The sequence below is a fragment of the Ictidomys tridecemlineatus genome, chromosome 5 (genome assembly GCF_052094955.1).
Source record: "Ictidomys tridecemlineatus isolate mIctTri1 chromosome 5, mIctTri1.hap1, whole genome shotgun sequence".
Classification (NCBI taxonomy): Eukaryota; Metazoa; Chordata; class Mammalia; order Rodentia; family Sciuridae; genus Ictidomys; species Ictidomys tridecemlineatus.
Genome location: NC_135481.1, coordinates 80,210,252 through 80,229,626, shown reverse-complemented (window position 1 = coordinate 80,229,626; position 19,375 = coordinate 80,210,252). Strand labels below are relative to the sequence as shown.

At 39.0% G+C, this 19,375-nt stretch overlaps 1 pseudogene; it reads right to left on the bottom strand.

Annotated features, from left to right (window-relative positions):
* Positions 1-12,423: 12,423 nt before the first annotated feature.
* Positions 12,424-12,739, bottom strand: LOC101955770 (cAMP-regulated phosphoprotein 19 pseudogene; annotated as a pseudogene).
* Positions 12,740-19,375: the final 6,636 nt, after the last annotated feature.

The window sequence follows — 19,375 nt, the reverse complement described above, 5'->3', positions numbered from 1 at the left end:
CTACACTCTCCAAACACTCTCAGCAATCTTCTGTCCTCATTCAACTTCCTCCTGCACTCCCTTCCCCACCCCATTTGCTGACTCAAATCCTTTTGGGAATTAGAAACAAATTACCAAGCTATTGTCCTCTTGCTGCTAAGTACTTAACAACTGTGGTGATTGATACCTATAGCCTACTCTTCCCAGGTATCTTGACACAGTCCCAGTCACCCCTCCAAAATATACAAATTCTGAGTGCTCTCTCAACCCTGCACTGAAACCATTTATCAAATTTACCAAAATGTCCTTCAAGCCAAATCCAATAAAGTTGTTTTGTTGTTGTTTTTGTGGTGCTGGGGACCAAATCCAGAGCCTCACACATGCTAGGAAAGTGAGCCATACCCCCAGCCTCCCATGAAGTTTTAGTCCTTGCTCTTAGCTGTGCATGGTGGGACACATCTGTAGTCCCAGCTACTTCGGAGGCTGAGGCAAGAGGATGACTTTTTTTTTTTTTAATGTTTTCATTTATTTACAACATCTTTGTTTGTATGTGGTGCTGAGGATCGAACCTGGGCCGCACGCATGCCTGGCGAGCATGCTACTGCTTGAGCCACATCCCCAGACCCACAAGAGGATGACTTGAGCCCAGGAGTTCAAGGTCATTCCGGGCAACACAATAAGACCCTGTCTCAAAAAAGGTCTTTTATTTTATCAAAAAAAAAAAAAATTGTTCTTGTTACTCAACTTGTTTATAGCATTTGACACCAAGAGTTTTCATCTTCTAAAAATTCTCTCAGTCTTGATTTATGCCACACTGTACTTTCTCCTCCTTTGATTCCTTTAATAAAGCCTATTTTCTTCCCCATTCCTAAAGATCTGTTGGCCCTTCTGTCTCTCCCATTCATGCCTGCTTCTCTGTTTGTTCTTCCTTCCCTTTGGATCCCAAACATCACTTCAGGTATTTATTCTGACTACTGCAGAAAATATTTATATATAGATGTGTCGGGCTGGGGATGTGGCTCAAGCGGTAGCGTGCTCGCCTGGCGTGCGTGCGGCCCGGGTTCGATCCCCAGCACCACATACCAACAAAGATGTTGTGTCCGCCGAGAACTTAAAAAATAAATATTAAAAATTCTCTCTCTCTCTCTCTCTCTCCTCTCTCACTCTCTCTTTAAATATATATATATATATATATATATATATATATGTAGATGTGTGTGTGTGTGTGTGTGTGTATATATCTTTAAAGGTGAGCCTACACCATATATATCATAATGTGGTGTAGGCTCACCTTTAAAGATGAATGTGAAAACCACACACATACACTGATGATAAAGATATCTTTAAACACATTACAATTGCCTAGTCCTTTCCAGTTTACAAAGTGTTTTCATCATCTCATTTCCTCATAAAGAGCAAGTACAACCTCGATTTAATAATTATGAACACTGGAGTTGAAATAATCAAGACCATCTGTGCATGATGGCACACAATTATAATTCCAGAGGCACAGGAGGCTGAGGCAAGAGGATCACAGGTTCAAAGCTAGCCTCAGCAACTTAGCGAGGCTGTGAGCAACCTATTGGGACCCTGTCTTAAAATTAAAAATAAAAAGTGGGTGGGGATATGGCTCAGTGGTTAAGCACTCCTGGGTTCAATCCCTGACAGGAAGAAAAGAAGAAAGAAAGGATTAAGGCCAAACTAATCTTGCACCCAAAATCAATTTTGTTTCCATTTTTCTCATTTCTCTTAGTGGTACAAAATATCTCAGTTTCCAGACAGAAATCTTATACCAGTTTTAATTCTCTTCTCTCCCCCTGCCACCTTCCCTCTTATTTCTGTTTCTAACTGACCAAGTCATTCTTTCAAGTGTCTCAGGTTTGCCTTGTTAGGATCTGCCATTTTATACTACCCACACAACCTCATTCTTACCTAGTTAACAAGCTGGCTATTGTTACCCAAACTTGGCTTACCTGCTACCACTGGCTATTCCTGTTTGTTAACCATAAATTATATTTGTACTTTTAGTTCAAAAAAAACTCTCATACTGCACTTCTAGTTTATAAGAAAAGAATAACACGTTTTGTCTCCTGAAAGCTTTCACTTAATTTTTTTATTATTTTTTAGTTGTAGTTGGACACAATACCTTTATTTTATTTATTTATTTTTATGTGGTGCTGAGGATCAAACCCAGGGTCTCAAACATAAGAGGTAAGTGCTCTACCGCTGAGCCACAACCCCATCCCTCACTTAAATTCTTTTCAACTCAAATGACCCAATTATTACACCAATCCATTCACTTACTGCTCATTACCCTGTGCTCCAAATATGGCGGCTGTGCCAGTGCCAAGTCACAGAAAGAACAATGTGACATGACCTCTGTCCTCAGAGTCTGTGTGATCTGAAAAGAAATGTGCCTACATGTCTCACAGAAAGGCATAATTAAGTTTAAAATTACATCAAGTGCCAACCTCTGCCAGGTGCTGTGGGAGTGGTAGCGTAGGTCACACAGAGTCAGCCCTTGATGTTAGGGTGGAAAAAATATGAGATTCCTCTCGCCTACTTGGTTTTCATGAAATTCCTAGACTGGCAGTCAGAATATCCTCTGGGTTCTAGGCCTGAGCCCCTTTAGGGGATGGGCAGGGTACTGACAACAGAGCTGTTCTAGGGGTAATGAAGGGATTGTATAAGGTAAAGAAGGTGACACACAGAGGAACTCTGGGGCTAGAGACAAGACTAGAGAGGTGAGAGTTGAGTAAAAAGAATGCTAATCCTATAGCTTGGTATAGGAAGAAAAGGATCAAGCAAGGCTAGTAAATATAACTATAAATTTAAAAAAAAAACCCTCCAAATACATTATGCAGTGTCTCAAAACACAGTAAATGCTTGATGAAACTTGTTGAACTTTTTATTAGAGAAAATGCTGACAGGCACAAAAAATGAGAATAAGCACTCATAATAGAACTGCTACCAAAATTTTTATACATGTTTTAATCAAATAGACTCCCACTGTGGAATAAGAACAGAGTTCAGTAAATGCACGGGCCTCAAAATGGGACAGAATCAAAATTGAAGTTTCCCTCACAGTGTTAGGTGTAAAGGTAAATCCATTGAATACAGCTAACATGACAAGTCATTTAATTCAAGGTAAAGTTGTTACAAGAAAGTTTATTAACCACTACATTCATTCATACTACATTTAGTAAATCATTATCAAATCTCTACCCTGAGATCTGATTTCTTATACAGACAGTCCCAATTTATGATGCTTAAATTTAGGATTATTTTACTTTACAATGATATTCAGTAGATAACTATACTTCAAATTTTGAATTTTGATCTTTTCCCTGGCTAACAATAGGCCATCCTGTGCTACTTTCTCACAAGGCTGGACAGTGACAGCAAGCTGCATGTCCCATTCAGTCATCGGATCAAGAGGGTAAACAACCAGTGTGCTACAGTATACTTTGTTGCCAGCAATTTGGGTCTTTCTTTAAAATATTTTTTAGATCTAGTTGGACACAATACCTTTATTTTATTTATTTATTTTTTTTTTTTATGTGGTGCTGAGGATCGAACCCAGGGCCTCGGATGTGGTAGGTGAGCCCTCAGGTAAAATAAAATAAAATGATTCTAAAAGTTTTATCAAATAGGATTTGGATTGCAATTTTTGATCTGGACATAATTTAATCCAATTAAGATTCTGAAAGCACTTACCCCAAATTTAAGGTAGAGGTTGTTTCCAACTATTTGTTTAAATTGCACATATGCTCATTAAAGCAAATTAGTATTTTGTGTTACTGATGCTAAAAGGCTGAGCTTCCTACTACTAAATTTCAATTCCTACTACTAAATTTCATCTAGATTGTTTGTCACACAGGCCTCCGACTCAAGAGCAGCTGCCCAATACCATTATATCATATTATATATTAATCTCATTATAATTTTATAAGTTATATGTACAATAAAAGATGGATTAGGGCTGGGGTTGCAGCTTATTGGTTCAGAGCTTGCCTAGCATGTGTGAGGCACTGGGTTCAACCTCAGTACCACATAAAAATAAATAAATAAAACAAAGGTATTATGTTCTTCTACAACTAAAAAGTATATTTTTTAAAAACTGGATTATCTGACATCACTCTAATTCATCCTAATTTTATAAATTATGTATACAACAAAGGCCAGATTATCTGTTATTGTCCTAACAAGTTCTTGGAATCAGTACTTTTGATAACATCCCAAAATAACTCTTTGTGCTGACTACCAATATTTAAACTCAACCAGTGTCAATATATTTTGAAGATGTCTGAGTTGTCTCAAAGTCTTTAAGTAAGCCAAGCAAGCCAAGAAAAAATAAATAAAGCTTTCTCTAAACTTTTAACAACAAAAGTGATCTACTTCTTTGCAATAATAGCAGCAGCTCTGTGCCAACAATATAGATCAACACTTGATTTTTTTTCCCTCACATTTTGGGTAATGCCTTATCTCTGTTCCCTAAGCCCCTTCCTAACTATCCAAGCATTCCTTTATCTATGCCTAGCTGTTCTTGGTACCTATTTTCTCTGTTCCTCCAGGCCTTCCAGGGGTAGTAATCCTCAGCCCATCCTGATTGCATTTCAGACCTCCCTGACCCACACCTATTTCTGGTGCCAGGTGCTAGAAAGGAGGTTCTGCCCCTGGTCTGGGCACCGTCATCTAGCCTCCTGATGGTAGGTTCTATGTTTCAACCTTCTCAGGCAGATGGAACACCATTTACTACTCTTTCTAATTTTCTACAACTCAAAAAATAAATTTATGCTGTGACTGAAGGTATGTAAATGATGACAATTCAAAGATAGGCATGTGGGGTCTCCTCATAAGAATGCACAGTCCAGCAGGGCACAGTGCTGCATGCCTATAATCCCAGCACTCAGGAGGCTGAGACAGGAGATGATGAGTTCAAAACCAGCCTCAGCAATGTAGTGGTGAGGTACTAAGCAACTCAGTGAGACCTTGTCTCTGAATAAAATACAAAACAGAGCTGGAGATGTGGGTCAGTGGCTGAGTGCCCCTGAGTTCAATCTCCAGTGCCAAAAAAAAAAGGTCCAATGGGAAAAACAGTTCAGAAAAGGCGGTGAGTTTTGCTGCCTGAAAGATGAAGTTGCCAGGACAGCCTGTAGAAAAAGTAACATTTGACCCGAATCTCGAAAGGTATGTCTTCTCAACTTGGAAATAGAAAGCAAGGGATCATGTGGAGACATTCCAGAGGAAACTGCATGAGCCAGAGGCATCAAAGACACAGAGGCCCAATGTCTTTAGAATAGTAAGCACAGTGGCTCAGTTGAAGATTGAGTTTTCACTAGATTTTTCCAATTATGAAATATTTTCCCAGTTCCAAATGAAAGAAGAAAACATTTTGAATAAGACAGATCTTAGGCATGCTGTCTTGCAAATACATACTGGGAACGAAATTTATCCTTTGAAAGTAAGTCCTTTTTTGTAAATATCCCAAAGTCAATTAAAGAGTAATTTCATGATGCATGTAGCTTACCAAACTTTTTCATGCTGTATGGAATCAATAAAAAAGATGAAGCAATGAAGCCAACCACTTTACCCCATAAAAAGACTCTAAAGACCATTTTAAAAGTTAATTAGCCTGTCGAGGTAGCACATGCCTGAAATCCCAGTGCCTGGGAGGCTGAGACAAAAGGATTGCAAGTTCAAAGCCAGCCTCAGCAATGGCGAGGGGCTAAGCAATTCAGTGAGACCCTCTCTCTAAATAAAATAAAAAATAGGGCTGGGTATGTGGCTCAGTGGCCAAGTGCTCCTGAGTTTAATCCCCCAGCCCCCCAAAAAGTTAATCACCCCTGGGCATTGTGACAAATGCCTGTAATCCCAGTGGCTCAGAAGGCTGAGGCAGAAGGATCAAAAGTAAACTTAGCAAGGCCCTAAGCAACTTAATGAGATCCTGTCTCAAAATAAAAACTAAAAAGGACTGGGATGTGGCCCAGTGGTTAAGCACCTCTGGGTTCAATCCCTAGTACAGAAAGTAAAAAAAGAGAGAAAGTTAATCACCAAACCAGAAATGTAGGAATTATCTTATATTCTCCCCTAAACCCCTACCCTTACCCTACGTTAATGACCAAGATGTATAATCATTTCCCTAATAATTGAATGACACCATTGTCCCTGCCACCTTCCTCCTTTCTTTCCCGGTCCATATCAGAGGTTGATCATGGGTTCTTGCTTGTACAAACCACAGGTGCAGGTGATTAAACACATACTTTGATTGGTTGAGAGTGGGAGAAACTAGATTGTGATTTTCTATCTTGATGGAAAATATTCAATGATCATGCTCTTGCAGACCACGTGGGACTATGGCCTCCTGCTAGGGTTTGGATCTGGAATACCTCCCTATATACACTCAAAAAAAGGCTCATATGTCAAAAAGGCTCATATGTTGATCCCCAGCCTGTGGCACTGTGGAGAGGTAGTGGAACATTTAATATAGGCAGGGTCTAGTGAGAGGAAGTTAAGTCATTCAGGGTGTGCCTTTGGATGAGTTACTTGGATCCTGACCTCTTTCTGTCTCTTTGACTCCTGGCCTCCATGAGGTAGACAGCTTTCTTCATCACACATTTCCACCCTGAGGTACTGCCTTGCCACAGGCTCAAAGTAATGGGGTCAATCGATCATAAACTGAAAACTCCAAAATTATAAACCATAAACCTTTCTTCCTTTTAAGTATTTGATTAGTGAAACAGAAAACTAACATAGCTACATTATGCCATGTATATATGCAGTGTGTATGTCAGCATTCCATTGTTGAAACAAAATACCTGACATTAACAACTTAAAAAGATGAAAGGTTTGTTTTTGCTTACAATTTCAATTCATGTTTGGACCAGGTGCTTTGGTGTCTATAGTAAGGCAGACAATGGCAACAGGAATTTCTGGCAGAGGAGGTTGTTCACCTCATGTTGGCCAGGAAGAAAAGAATGAGTTCACTTTGATGACAATCTCCCTTAAGCTATAGATCTATAAATGGATTACTCTATTCGTGAGTTCAGAGCCCTCATTACTCAATCACTTCTCAAAGGTCCCACCTCTAAGTATTGTTGCATTGGGACTAAGTCTTCAACATGTGAGATTTTGGGGGACATTTAAGACCCAAACCATGACACATAGTGTCACATAGTTTAATCACATTTTTGAACACTATAAAAGTTATTCGACTCCCTCTAGAAATTGAGGGGGAGGGGCTAGTCACTCTCAGGCATCTACCCAAGTTGAACAGATGAGCTGCGTTAGCCACTTCCCTTATCTTCCTATCTTGTCCCCTAACCCATTCTTCCTCATTGTTATTGAAGAGAATCCTCCAAGAATCTTACCACAATTTATCAGGACACATCTCATCAGGACAGGACAGGTTCTTTGTGGGAGACCAACCTTACACTTGACTGGATCACACTCCCCGGCTGGGTGCTGAGGCGCTCAGTTGCAGAAATGTGGCAGAACTTTCCCCACCCTTCTTGGGTGCGAGGGTCGGTGTCTCGTGCATGGGTGTATCTTGCTACAGCCCCTTGGGTGAGGCTATGCTCACTTGTTCCTTTGTAATATAACCCCTTGCCCTGTTTAGGATAGAATCTTCCATGGAAGTGCCTTGTGTGTGTCCTCTTACTGTGCCCTTGGGTGTGGCCTACCCAGGTATCAGTCAACCTGCTGACAGTGGACATCATGAAGATAGACTCGGCTCCCTGAAACCTGACCCCTTGCCTCATTTAAATAACTTCTCCTCAATAAAAGGGGTCAGCGCGTGCTCTTGCTCTCTTTCTGCTGACCCTTAAGGTCAGAGGAGCTGTCACAGCCACCCCAAAGAAAAAGGTATTTGTGTCTCTTGTGTGGTTATTTCGTGCAGCCCAGTTAGCTTAGTTTACTTTATTTTTATTTTTTTTAAGATAGAGAGAAGAGAGAGAATCTTAATATTCATTTTTCAGTTCTTGGTGGACACAACATCTTTGTTTGTAGGTGGTGCTGAGGATCGAACCTGGGCCGAACGCATGCCAGGCGAGCGCGCTACCACTTGAGCCACATCCCCAGCCCGTTAGCTTAGTTTAACTGGAGTGACCCCTGAGCCTTTTAGTCAGGAACAGAAACCCGGCACTTCTTCATGATTGTACTCTGGCCTCTCTTCCCCACATACACTGAACTATTACTACTCTGTGTGAAATGTACTTTCCTATTCCCCTGTGCCTAAATAGAAGAACTACTATTCCTTCTGCTGCTCCTCCAGCTCAACTTTCAAGAATCGCCCCACTGCCTTTTCTTCATGCTTCTTTCAACTCCCCAAACAAGGACACAGGTCCTAGCGTACCCTTCCCTATAGCACCTACTCCCTGCGTTTGTCATTGTCTGGTTGGAGGTTGAACAAGTTCCTGGAAGACAAGCTATACACCTTTCCTTTCTATGTTCCCAGCATTGCCTGAAACAAAATAGATTCTCAATAAATATTTGTTGGGGTTGGGGATGTGGCTCAAGCGGTAGCGCACTCACCTGGCATGCGTGCGGCCAGGGTTCAATCCTCAGCACCACATACAAACAAAGATGTTGTGTCTGCCGATAACTAAAAAAATAAATAAATATTAAAAAATAAATAAATAAATAAATAAATATTTGTTAGATGAGTAAATAATGAAGAGTTCTAAGAATGTTTTAGCAAGAATTGCATCAGAAAAACAAGCAGTTTCCCAAAGTCACTATTATCAAGAATAAAACTAATTTTTCTGATAGCACCTACCATGTTTTGCTCACAGTAAACACACAAGAAAAGTCAAGAAGCTGAAAACAGCCAAGCCTGGTAGAGTATGCCTGTATTCCCAGCAACTCAGGATGCGGAGACAAGAGGAACACAAGTTCAAGACCAGCCTCAGCAACTTAGCAAGGTTCTAAACAACTTAGCAAGACCCTGTTTCAAAGTAAAAAATAAAAAGGGATGGGGATGTGGCTAAGTGATTAAGCACCACTGGGTTAAGTCTCCTGTACCAAAAAAGAAAAAGGCTGAAGACATAAACTATTTTGTTATGCATATTTTTTTAAAATAGTATTATACTTACATTGGGTATGATGAAGAAAACTCATGTTTTAAAAATAAAATTATTTTGGGCTGGGACTGTGGCTCAGCGGTAGAGCGCTTGCCTAGCACATGTGAGGCCCTGGGTTCAATCCTCAGCACCACATAAAAATAAATAAGTAAAGGTGTTGTGTCCAACTACAACTAAAAAGTAAATAAATATTTAATAAATAAATAAATAAATAAAATTATTTCAGTAACATCATCCCCTGATTTTAAAAAGATGTAAAATAAGTTAACTTAAATAAAAGTCATAAGTAATTAAGCCAGAAATTGTCACCTTCATCTTGGAGTTCTAGCTTGGGATAAAGATAGAAATCAGAAAGTAGGAAAATTAAGAAGACTAACAAGGAATTGGTGGTGGTAGGGGAGGGTTGTTGTTGTTATTTTGTTTCATTTTGTTTTGTGTTAGGAGGCATTAAATCTAGAGCTTTGCACATGTTAAGCAAGCTCTCTACCACTGAACTACATCCCCAGCTCTTTTAAAAAATTTTTTAGACAGGCCCTTGCTAAATTGCACAGGTTGATCTCAAATTTGTAATCCATCTACTTCGGCCTCCCGAGTTGCTGGGATTACAGGTTTTTATCACCTCACATAGCAAAGGAGTGGTTTTCTTTTAAGAAAGCAAGTGTCTGATTTGCCGTTATTCAAGTAGTTGGTGGGATATTCATTAAACCAACAAACTAAAATATTCATATCTGCCTTCTAGGTAGGATTTTTCCTTTATCCTGTTCAGATCAGCTCAGCTCAGAGTTCATTTAATTAAATCTATCAATGTGCTAGGCACACTGTACTAGGTAAGACTTGTTCTACCCCTGACGGGGTGTGGGGGAGAAGAGTCATTTGGGGAGCCATCAGGGCACAGGTAGGAGGCACCCAGCCCAGAAAAGAGCTCCACCCATTCTCCAGGGAGATCATTTTGTCACTTTATTTCATCAGCAGGCTGTCCTTGTCTTTCATGGTTATTATTTCCACAGAACATGCAATTTTCATAAATCAATGCTCCAAAACCTCCAAAACAACTTTTTTAAAAACAGAATTTTTAGGAGCTGGGGATATAGCTCCGTTGGTAGAGGATATAGCTCAGTTCGTAGAGTGTTTGCCTTGCATGCACAAGGCCCTGGGTTCAATCCCTGGAACCAAAAAAAAAAAAAAACAGAATTCAGCTCTCTTACCCAGCTTAATCAAGTTTATATCCTGGTACTCTGCATTCAACCAGAGAATCCTCCCATCTCTTAAACATGATTTCTTTCTTTTTTTTTTTTTAATATTTATTTATTTATTTATTTATTTATTTTAGTTTTCGGCGGACACAACATCTTTGTTTGTATGTGGTGCTGAGGATCGAACCAGGGCCGCACGCATGCCAGGCGAGCACGCTACCAGTTGAGCCACATCCCCAGCCCTTAAACATGATTTCTTCATTCCCAATTCAGTACTTCTACACCTTTCACTCCCAGAAATCTTCTCCCTCAGGCAACTCAACTCACTTTTTTTTTTTTTTTTTTGAAAGTGGGGATTGAACCCAGGGACACTCAACCACTGAGCCACATCCCCAGCCTTATTTTGTATTTTATTTAGAGACAGGGTCACTGAGTTGCTTAGCACTTCACTGTTGCTGAGGCTGGCTTTGAATTCTCAATCCTACTGAATCAGCCTCCAGAGCCACTGGGATTACTCACTCAATTTTAAATCAGCAGTTCTCATCAGGAGTGATTCTGCACCCAGGGAATATTTGGCAATATCTAGAGGCATTCCCTCCCTGCCCCTGTACTGGGGATTGAACCCAGGGCTTTGTACTTGCCAGGCAAGTGTTCTAACACTGAGCTACATCATGGCCCCTAAAGACATTTTTGATTGTCAGAACAGATGGTTGCTAGAAGCAACTCATGAGTAGAAACCAGGAATGCTGTTAAATACCGTATCATGCACAGGACAGCCCCACACAAAAAATTATCTGGCCCAAAAATGTCTGTAGTAACCAGATTGAGAAACACTACTTTACACTGACCTCATATTTATCTATTTGGATTAGAAAACATTTCCAAATTAACCATACCCAACTTGAGCATGCCTTTGCTTTCATTACCCAAGTGTACACAGTACTCTAAATTAACTTGCATGTTAAGGTCATAGAGTCTGAAGATCAGATAGGATTTTAAAAGTCTAATTACTGCTGGCCATGGTGATGCATGCCTATAATTCCAGTAGCTTGGGAGGCTGAGGCAGGAGGATGGAAAGTTCAAAGCCAACCTCAGTAACTTAGTGAGGCCCTAGGCAACATGGCCCTATCTCAAAAATAAAAAATAAAAAGGGCTGAAGATGTGGCTCAGCATTTAAGTAACCCTAGGCTCAATCCCTGGTATCAAAAAAAAAAAAAGTCTAACCACCTCTCTATCAGCACTGCTTCATAATAACTGTTACAAGTGAAAATGTTGTCTTTCCTCAACTAGGTTACAAATAATTCCATTAAATACTTTTTATAATACTTCCATTATAATCCTCTTAAATGTATTCCACAAACATTTATTGAGTATCTACTGTGAAACAAGCATTTGGGGATATCATGAAAAATAGGCATTAACCCTGTTCTTGAGGCTCTTATGAGGGATAGATTTTTTTCTTATTGTTTGTGCAAAAATGGCCCAAAGTGAATTCAACAGTCAATGCACAGGCATACTTCATTTGCATCTTCAACAACAAAAGGTATCCAACACTACAGAACTAAATAGGAGTACTAGCTTCAATGGCAGCTGTTAAGCACTGAAGTCCTGTAAGTTACACCACTATGGGCAAATATTGCCAAGTAAAATTCTAATGTTAAAGCTGAAACAGGTTCAAGGCCATTCAAGTTCAAGCATAGTTACACAAATCTTTTGGAGTCTTTCTATGTGTGTTTGCATTATGTGACCTTTCTTCCAACTTGAGGTCTTAAACTTCTGTTTTGGAAAATCCAAATGGAAAATTCGACAGAAGAAATCAATGCAAAGGTTACATTAAATAAGAGTAACACACAAAGCTACAATCAAGATTAAGCAAGAAAAGTCAAAACATTACAAATTGTAACACTAAGAGTTAGGAAATATATACAAATATTTTCAAGTAGATTACTTCTTATGTTGCTCTAACATGTCCTTTTCCTAGTGCACTGTTAGAACTAATCATCACCTCTACACATGTATATTCCCTTAAAATAGCAATACACACTATTGCTACCTGCAAAGCCATCAGTCTCAAATGACTTAGTAAAGAAAAGGAAACAAAAAGAAAATAAGTAACATATTAAGGAAAAAATTGCAGAAATTAGTAGATTTATGTAGGTCAGCTCTTTAAATCAGCCAGCCAGCTTGCTAACAAGGGATGGTTTCCATTAAGGAAGGTCCTGTAGAGTGAGAATGTGGTCACCAGTCACCTCTGTCTTATCCGGGGCTGCCGGAGGAAGTTGCTTGTTCTTCATCTTTGCTTTTGCCATGTTGTAATCCCCAGAATTAAAATATTTTTACCCTTTCTGCAATCATTTTTTTAAAAAAAGATCAGCCGCCAGGGTTTTGGCTCAGGTGAGAAAACCTTGCTTTTAATTTTGCTTATTCAGCTTTTTCTAGACTAGTCGCTTTATCTTCCATTTCCTTCTGCTCCTCTGCTGAGGCTGCCTGGGGACTTCCATGGACATTGGCCTCCCCGTGAGTAGCCCCAGTCCTCTGTCTCTGTAACCAACTTAATGAAAAAAAAAATCACATAATTTCTATTGTGGATGCTCCAACAGGAAGGATATAGTTTACCTAATAACAAGGGTGCCTCAGATCTAATCTAGGACATCAGACAAGGCTTTCCTGAAACTGGGACATTAAGCACATATTAAGCATTCAGTCAATATTTATTGAATAAATAAAGGTAAAATCTGATCAAAGTAAAGTATGCAGAGGCAGGAGGAAGACAGCAGGAGCCATATGGCCATAATGTGCTTGAGGTGCCTGTGATCCAAGTACAAATCTGGATCCCAGATCGGGATCCTGGAACCAAGACCAAGAAACTCCAGCTTCGACATGTAAGTTAGGAAGAAGAGGAGCCAACAAGAGACGGGAGATGAGAGGCCAGAGACTTTAAGGCAGACAGCAGGAAAGAGGATATCAAGAAGGAAGCTTTTCAAGAAGCAAGGCCAGCTAGCTTGCCAGAGTAACTGAGGCCTCTTCTCTCACTGCCCACATTTTAGAGTTGGGGAGTGAGCAGCCTGGACAGATACAGGCATTCTATATTGTGAATGAGCTTCTACTTTTGCAGCCTCACCCCATTGCTGGGGATCTAACCCAGGGCCTTATGCATGCTAGGCAAACACCATACCACTGAGCTATATCCCCAAGTCTCTACTTTTGCTTTTTTCTCAAAACACTTAATAAGTTTTATTGAAAATGATAAAATACAGAAATACCAGATTCTCATTTTCAAGTAAAAATGGCAGTATCTTCCAAAATTTTCCTAGTATTGCATCAAAAAAATAAAACCAAGTTCTATATCCAAAATAACAAAGGAATGCACTGGTAAATTTTTCTCATGGTTCTAAGCCCTACCTCAGTTAACATTTTTTAAATAGCATAAAATTTTTCTTCCTGGTAAATTTTTCTACTTCAAAGTCAACCACATTGACTTAAGTCATCAATCAGATTTTTGTGTTTTTTTTTTAATATTTTATTTACATTTTAGTTTTCGGCAGACACAACATCTTTATTTGTACGTGGTGTTGAGGATCGAACTCGGGCCACACCCATGCCAGGAGAGCTCGCTACCGCTTGAGCCACATCCCCAGCCCCTTTTGTGGTTGTTTTAATTTATAATCTTCATATTTATCAGACTTTAAAAGGTAAACTCAACCTACTTTTAGATCCCTTTTCAGTTGTCACAGTATACCCATTCAGTGTGTCAATAAGGGTTTGGAGTTAATATCTCAGTGGCTTAATAAACAATAGATGCATCTGGCAACATACAATTCTATTATCTATGCCAATTAGAGGTAAGAATAGCATGAATAAAATTAATGGAATCTAACACCCCAAGTTTAGCATGTTTTTATAACCAAAATTTAATTTTTAAAAAATTACCAAATATCACAAATATTATAGTAATCTTATGCTTGGTTTCCTTTCATCCCAGTTCATAAGGGGTGAAGATGCTATAAACCATCTAAGGTGTAGATAAAGAATAAGATGTCCAGACAACCCAGAAATTTATAAATCAATTCCTCCATAATGTTAACTGTAGCTACCTCTTCTTGTTTAAACGAGACCCACCAAGAGTAATTGAATTTCTGATTCTTTTAGAATGAGCATCACTGAGTATTTAGCCACCATAAGAAACGTGAGATGAAGACACTGCCTTGCTCTCAGGGGATTTGACCTCTACAGTGAGACAATAAGCTCGAAGGCTGAATGCAGAAAATCTGAGCCACAAACAAAATGGTGAAAGCACAGAGGAGGGAGGAAGCCGCTGCAGCTTGTGTGCAGTGGCTTCTCGATGTAACAAAATACTGAGAAAAATCAACTTAAAGGAAGAAAGATATATTTGGCTCATGTTTTTGCAGGTTTCAGTCCATGACCAGATGACTGCATTGCTCTGGGCCTGAGGTAAGGTAGAACATCCTGGCAGAGCACAGGGTAGGGCAAAGCTACTCACCTCCTGGAAGCAGAGAGAGAGAGAAAGGAAGGGTCTAGGGACAAAATATACCTTTCCAGAGAATACCCGCCCCCAGTGACGTACTTCCTTCAACCAGGCCCCACCTCCCATAGTTTCTGCCACCTTCCAATAGTCCACTCAATTATGATCCCATCAATGGATTAATCTATCCATGAAATCAGAGCTTTCATGATCCAATCACTTCCCCAAAGGCCCACCTCTGAATATTGATGTATAAGGGGCAAGCCTTCAACACACGAACTTTTGAGGGACATTTCAGATTCCAACCTAACATGTGGCAACTGGGGAAGAAAGTGAATTGGGAAGGCTTCAGGGAGGATGAAGAGAGGTAAGGGAAGAGCATTCAGGATAAAGGAAGAGCATGAGCAGGGCCTTTCAGTTACCTAGCAGCCTTAAGTAAGATTTGTGGTTAATTAAGCTGAAAAGTGCAGGCACGTGAAACAAATGTAGGAAGAGTGGATAGGAAAGTCTGTTAGATTCAAAACATGGAGGGTCTTGCAGGTCTTGAGTATGGGTTAAATGTATTCAAGTTTATGAGAACTAAAGTATCAGAACTGATTTTGTGAGTTAGAAATAAAAGCAATGTAAATCATAGGCCAAGGATAAAAGAGACTGGAGATAGAGAAGAGTCCACTAGGAAGTTATTAAAATGATCCAGTTCAGGGCTAGGGTTGTAGCTCAGTGGTAGAGCACTTGCCTAGCATGTGTGAGGCACTGGGTTTGATTCTCATCACCACATATAAATAAATAAAATAAAGGTCCATCAACAACTAAAAAAAATAATGATCCAGTTCAGAAGTGCCCAATGTGTTCCAGGGAACATTGAAACTCCTCAAAAGAAAAAGACCAGTGGCCAGGCATGGAGACACACGCCTGTAATCCCAGCGGCTTGGGAGGCTAAGGCAGGAGGATCATGACTTCAAAGCCAGCCTCAGCAACAGTGAGGCGCTAAGCAACTCAGTGTGATCCTGTCTCTAATAAAATGCAAAATTGGGTTTCGGATGTGGCTTAGTAGTTGAGTGCCCCTGAGTTCAATCCCTAGTACTTGGAGAGCTATAATGCAAATTAGCACATAAACTTGCTTTTGGAACCTGGTTTGACCCAATGTATCCCAACTTATTAGACCAAAGCATCATTGTTGTTGTTGTTGTTGTTGTAAAGTATCTATTAATACTGACCAGGACACTAAGGTTAAATGGAATATAATCTATGAAATGAGGTTTAGGTAATAGATGATGAAATTCTAAACTAGGACACAGATATAGCAATCAGATCTATATTTGGTATTATAAATCTTGGAATGTTTTCTGCATGATAATTTCCTCTATTCAGCCATTTCTTTTTATTGTCTATACATAGGAAAAACCAAAGATGAGAATTTGGGGGCCACATCAGGAATTGGAAATACTAGTACTGCTAGTTAGGTAAGGGAGTGAGATGAAAGTCTAAAGAGAAGAGAATTGGTTGAAAGATGGGTTGAAGGAGCTCTCTAACACTAGTTCTACCACAACTCTGTAAAACCAAGTGATTTTCCTTTTCCCCAACCCTACAGGAAACAAGAAGCTTAATTTCTGGAGATATGGAACTAGAGAGGTTGTTGGCTTAGAATACTTAGCACAGTACAAAGTGGGATATTGATGAAAAGAGATGAATTAAACAAAAACTTCTGGGCTGGGGTGTAGCTCAGTTGGTAGAGTGCTTGCCCCACATGCACAAGGGCCTGGGTTCAATTCCCAGAACCACCAAAAAAAAAAAAAACTTCTACAATCCTCAACCATAGTAAAATTGGCCATTTCAACAAACTATACAGACACACAAACTTCCCGTCAGCTTTAGTGTTTCATCCCTCAATCTCAATGAATAGTCAAGGATTACTAGACATACGTGGAAATCTTCCTACATCAAAGACAGAACCAGATCAATGAATGAAACATAATATGTCAATTTTGAACACAGATCTCAGGTCATGAAAAAATAACATTCATAGATTAAGAAAATGATACTATAAATGTAACAATCAGAAAGAAAAAAGGATAAACACATAGTGAATAAACAAGATAGCCCAAATAAAAACCAATATAAATAAATATGCTAAAAGAGACAGGAGCAATGGTGTACACCTATAATCACAGTGATTTAGGAGGCTGAGACAAGAGGATTGCAGGTTCGAGGCCAGCCTCAGCACCTTAGCAAGACCCTTAGCAACTTAGTGAAAAATAAAAAATAAAATAAAAATAAAAAATAAAAATTGCTCAGTGATAAACCACCCCTGGTTTCAACCCCCAGTGCCCAGTATATATATACACTAGAAGATTCAAGTAAGGATCATTTAACATAAACAACAAATGATAAAAAAATAAAAATACAATACCTTATCCTAGGTGAAATAAACACATGAAAAAAGTTATCCTTTGATTTTTCTTAGGAAAAAATAAGAAAACGAGAATATCCTATACTAACATAGGATATCCTAAAAGAAAAAAAGAGCCTAATGAGAATTATAAGAAAATCAAACACTTCTACAAGAGAAGATCCAAATTAAACAGGTCAACTGAATGACCCATTCTATGGATTTAAAAAATGTAAAAACAGCTGATCATGACAGAACATGCCTGTAATCCCAGTGGCTTGGGAGGATAGGGCAGGAGGGTTGCAAATTCAAAGGTAGCCTCAGCAACTTAGCAAGAACCTGTCTCTAAATAAAATATTAAAAAAAGGGCTGGGGATGTGGCTCAGTGGTTAAGCACCCTGGGTTCAATCCCGAGTACACACACACAAAAAGTGAAATCACATAATTGTGAAATTTCAAACATCAAGGGGAAAAGAGAAATAAAGTGGTATGCAGTTCCTGTCTTAGGTTAAGTATTACCAGAAGCATACCTTGAATCTGGGATATGAGTACAAGTCTAGGATATGATCCAAAAGAAATTTTAATAGAGAAATGGTAAGTAAGACATGGGGAAAAAAAGAATCTTTAATGTACAAGGTGTTACTATGGGCAACTAAGGCTAAGTCCCACGGGACTCTGGGAAACTATGGAAAACACACCTCAGAGTTGTCCCACCTGAAGAAGACTAACCACTAAGTCCTTTCCTCATTTTTTGAGGGCTACTATGAAGGCATCAAAACATCAAACTCCTAGGACTAAAGAAAGGCCTACCTGGAGCTTTGTGAGCACTTCAAGTAAGAATCTTTCACCCATAAGGAATGAGTCTTGTGAAGAAGCTATAGACAGGGAAATAAGGGCACCTACTTTTGTCACATACAAAGAAATCAAAATGGTATCAGATTTCTGATAGCATCCTCAGATGATAGAATACAAGGAGCAATGCCTTTAAAATGCTTAATGATATGGTCAACAAAAGCAAAGATAGATAAATGGGATAATATCAAACTAAGAAGCTTCTTCTCAGCAAAGGAAACAATCAACTGAATGGGAGAAAAATAGCGGTAAACTACTTGTACAAAAGAAGATTGATATCCAAAATATATAAGGAACTAAAAAAAAACTCTAGAGCAAAATCATCACTATCACCATCATCCAATTAAAATGGGCAAGTGATTTGAATACACATTTCCTAAAAGAAGATATACAAATATCTAACAAATATATAAAAAATGCTCGATATCACTAATTATCAGGAAAATACAAATCAAACCCCATTGAGATATCATCTCACTCTAGTTAGAATAGCTATAATCAGTAAGCCAAAGCAAAAGATAAATGTTGGCAAGGTTGTGGAGAAACAGGAACTCTTACATTGTTGGTGGAAATGTAAATTACAACAGTCATTACAGAAAACATATGGAGGCTCCACAAAAAAAACTAAAATAGAGCTACCATATGATTCAACTATACCACTTCTGGGTATATATCCTAAGGAAATGAAGTCAGTATATTAAAATGATATCTGCACTCCTAGGTTTATTGCAGCGCTACTCACAAAAGCCAAGATATGGATTCAACCAATAAGAACATCAACAGATAAATGTACACACATACACACACACACACACATACAGTGGAATATTATTCAGCTATTAAAAAGAAATGAAATACTTTTATTAGCAGCAAAATGAATGAAACTGAAGGATGTTAAGTGAAACAATCTAGAATAGAAAGACAAATAACACATGTTCTCATATGTGGAAGCTGAAATTTTTTATTTCCAAAAAGTAGAAAGTAAAGCTGTGCATGGCAGCTCATGTTTATAATCTCAGGAGGGGAGGCTAAGGCAGGATAATCATGAATTTGAGGCCAGTATATACAACCTAGTGAGACTCTTATCCCAAAATTTAAAAATAAAATATAAAATCTGAGGATATAGCTTCATGGCAGAGTGCTTGCATGTGTAGGGCTCTGGGTTTGATCTCCAGAAACCACAAGAGGAAAAAAATAGAGAGAAAAATAGTGATCACTAGGAAAGGGGAGAGAGTTTGACAAAGATCCATTAATGGGAACCAAAATACATAGGAGGAGTAAGTTGTGTTCTACAGCACTTTAGAGTGACTATGGTTTATAACAATTGTTTGTCTACTTTATAAAGAACTAGAAGAAAGAGCTTCAAAAGCTCAAAGATTCTCAAAACTGGGGCTGGGGA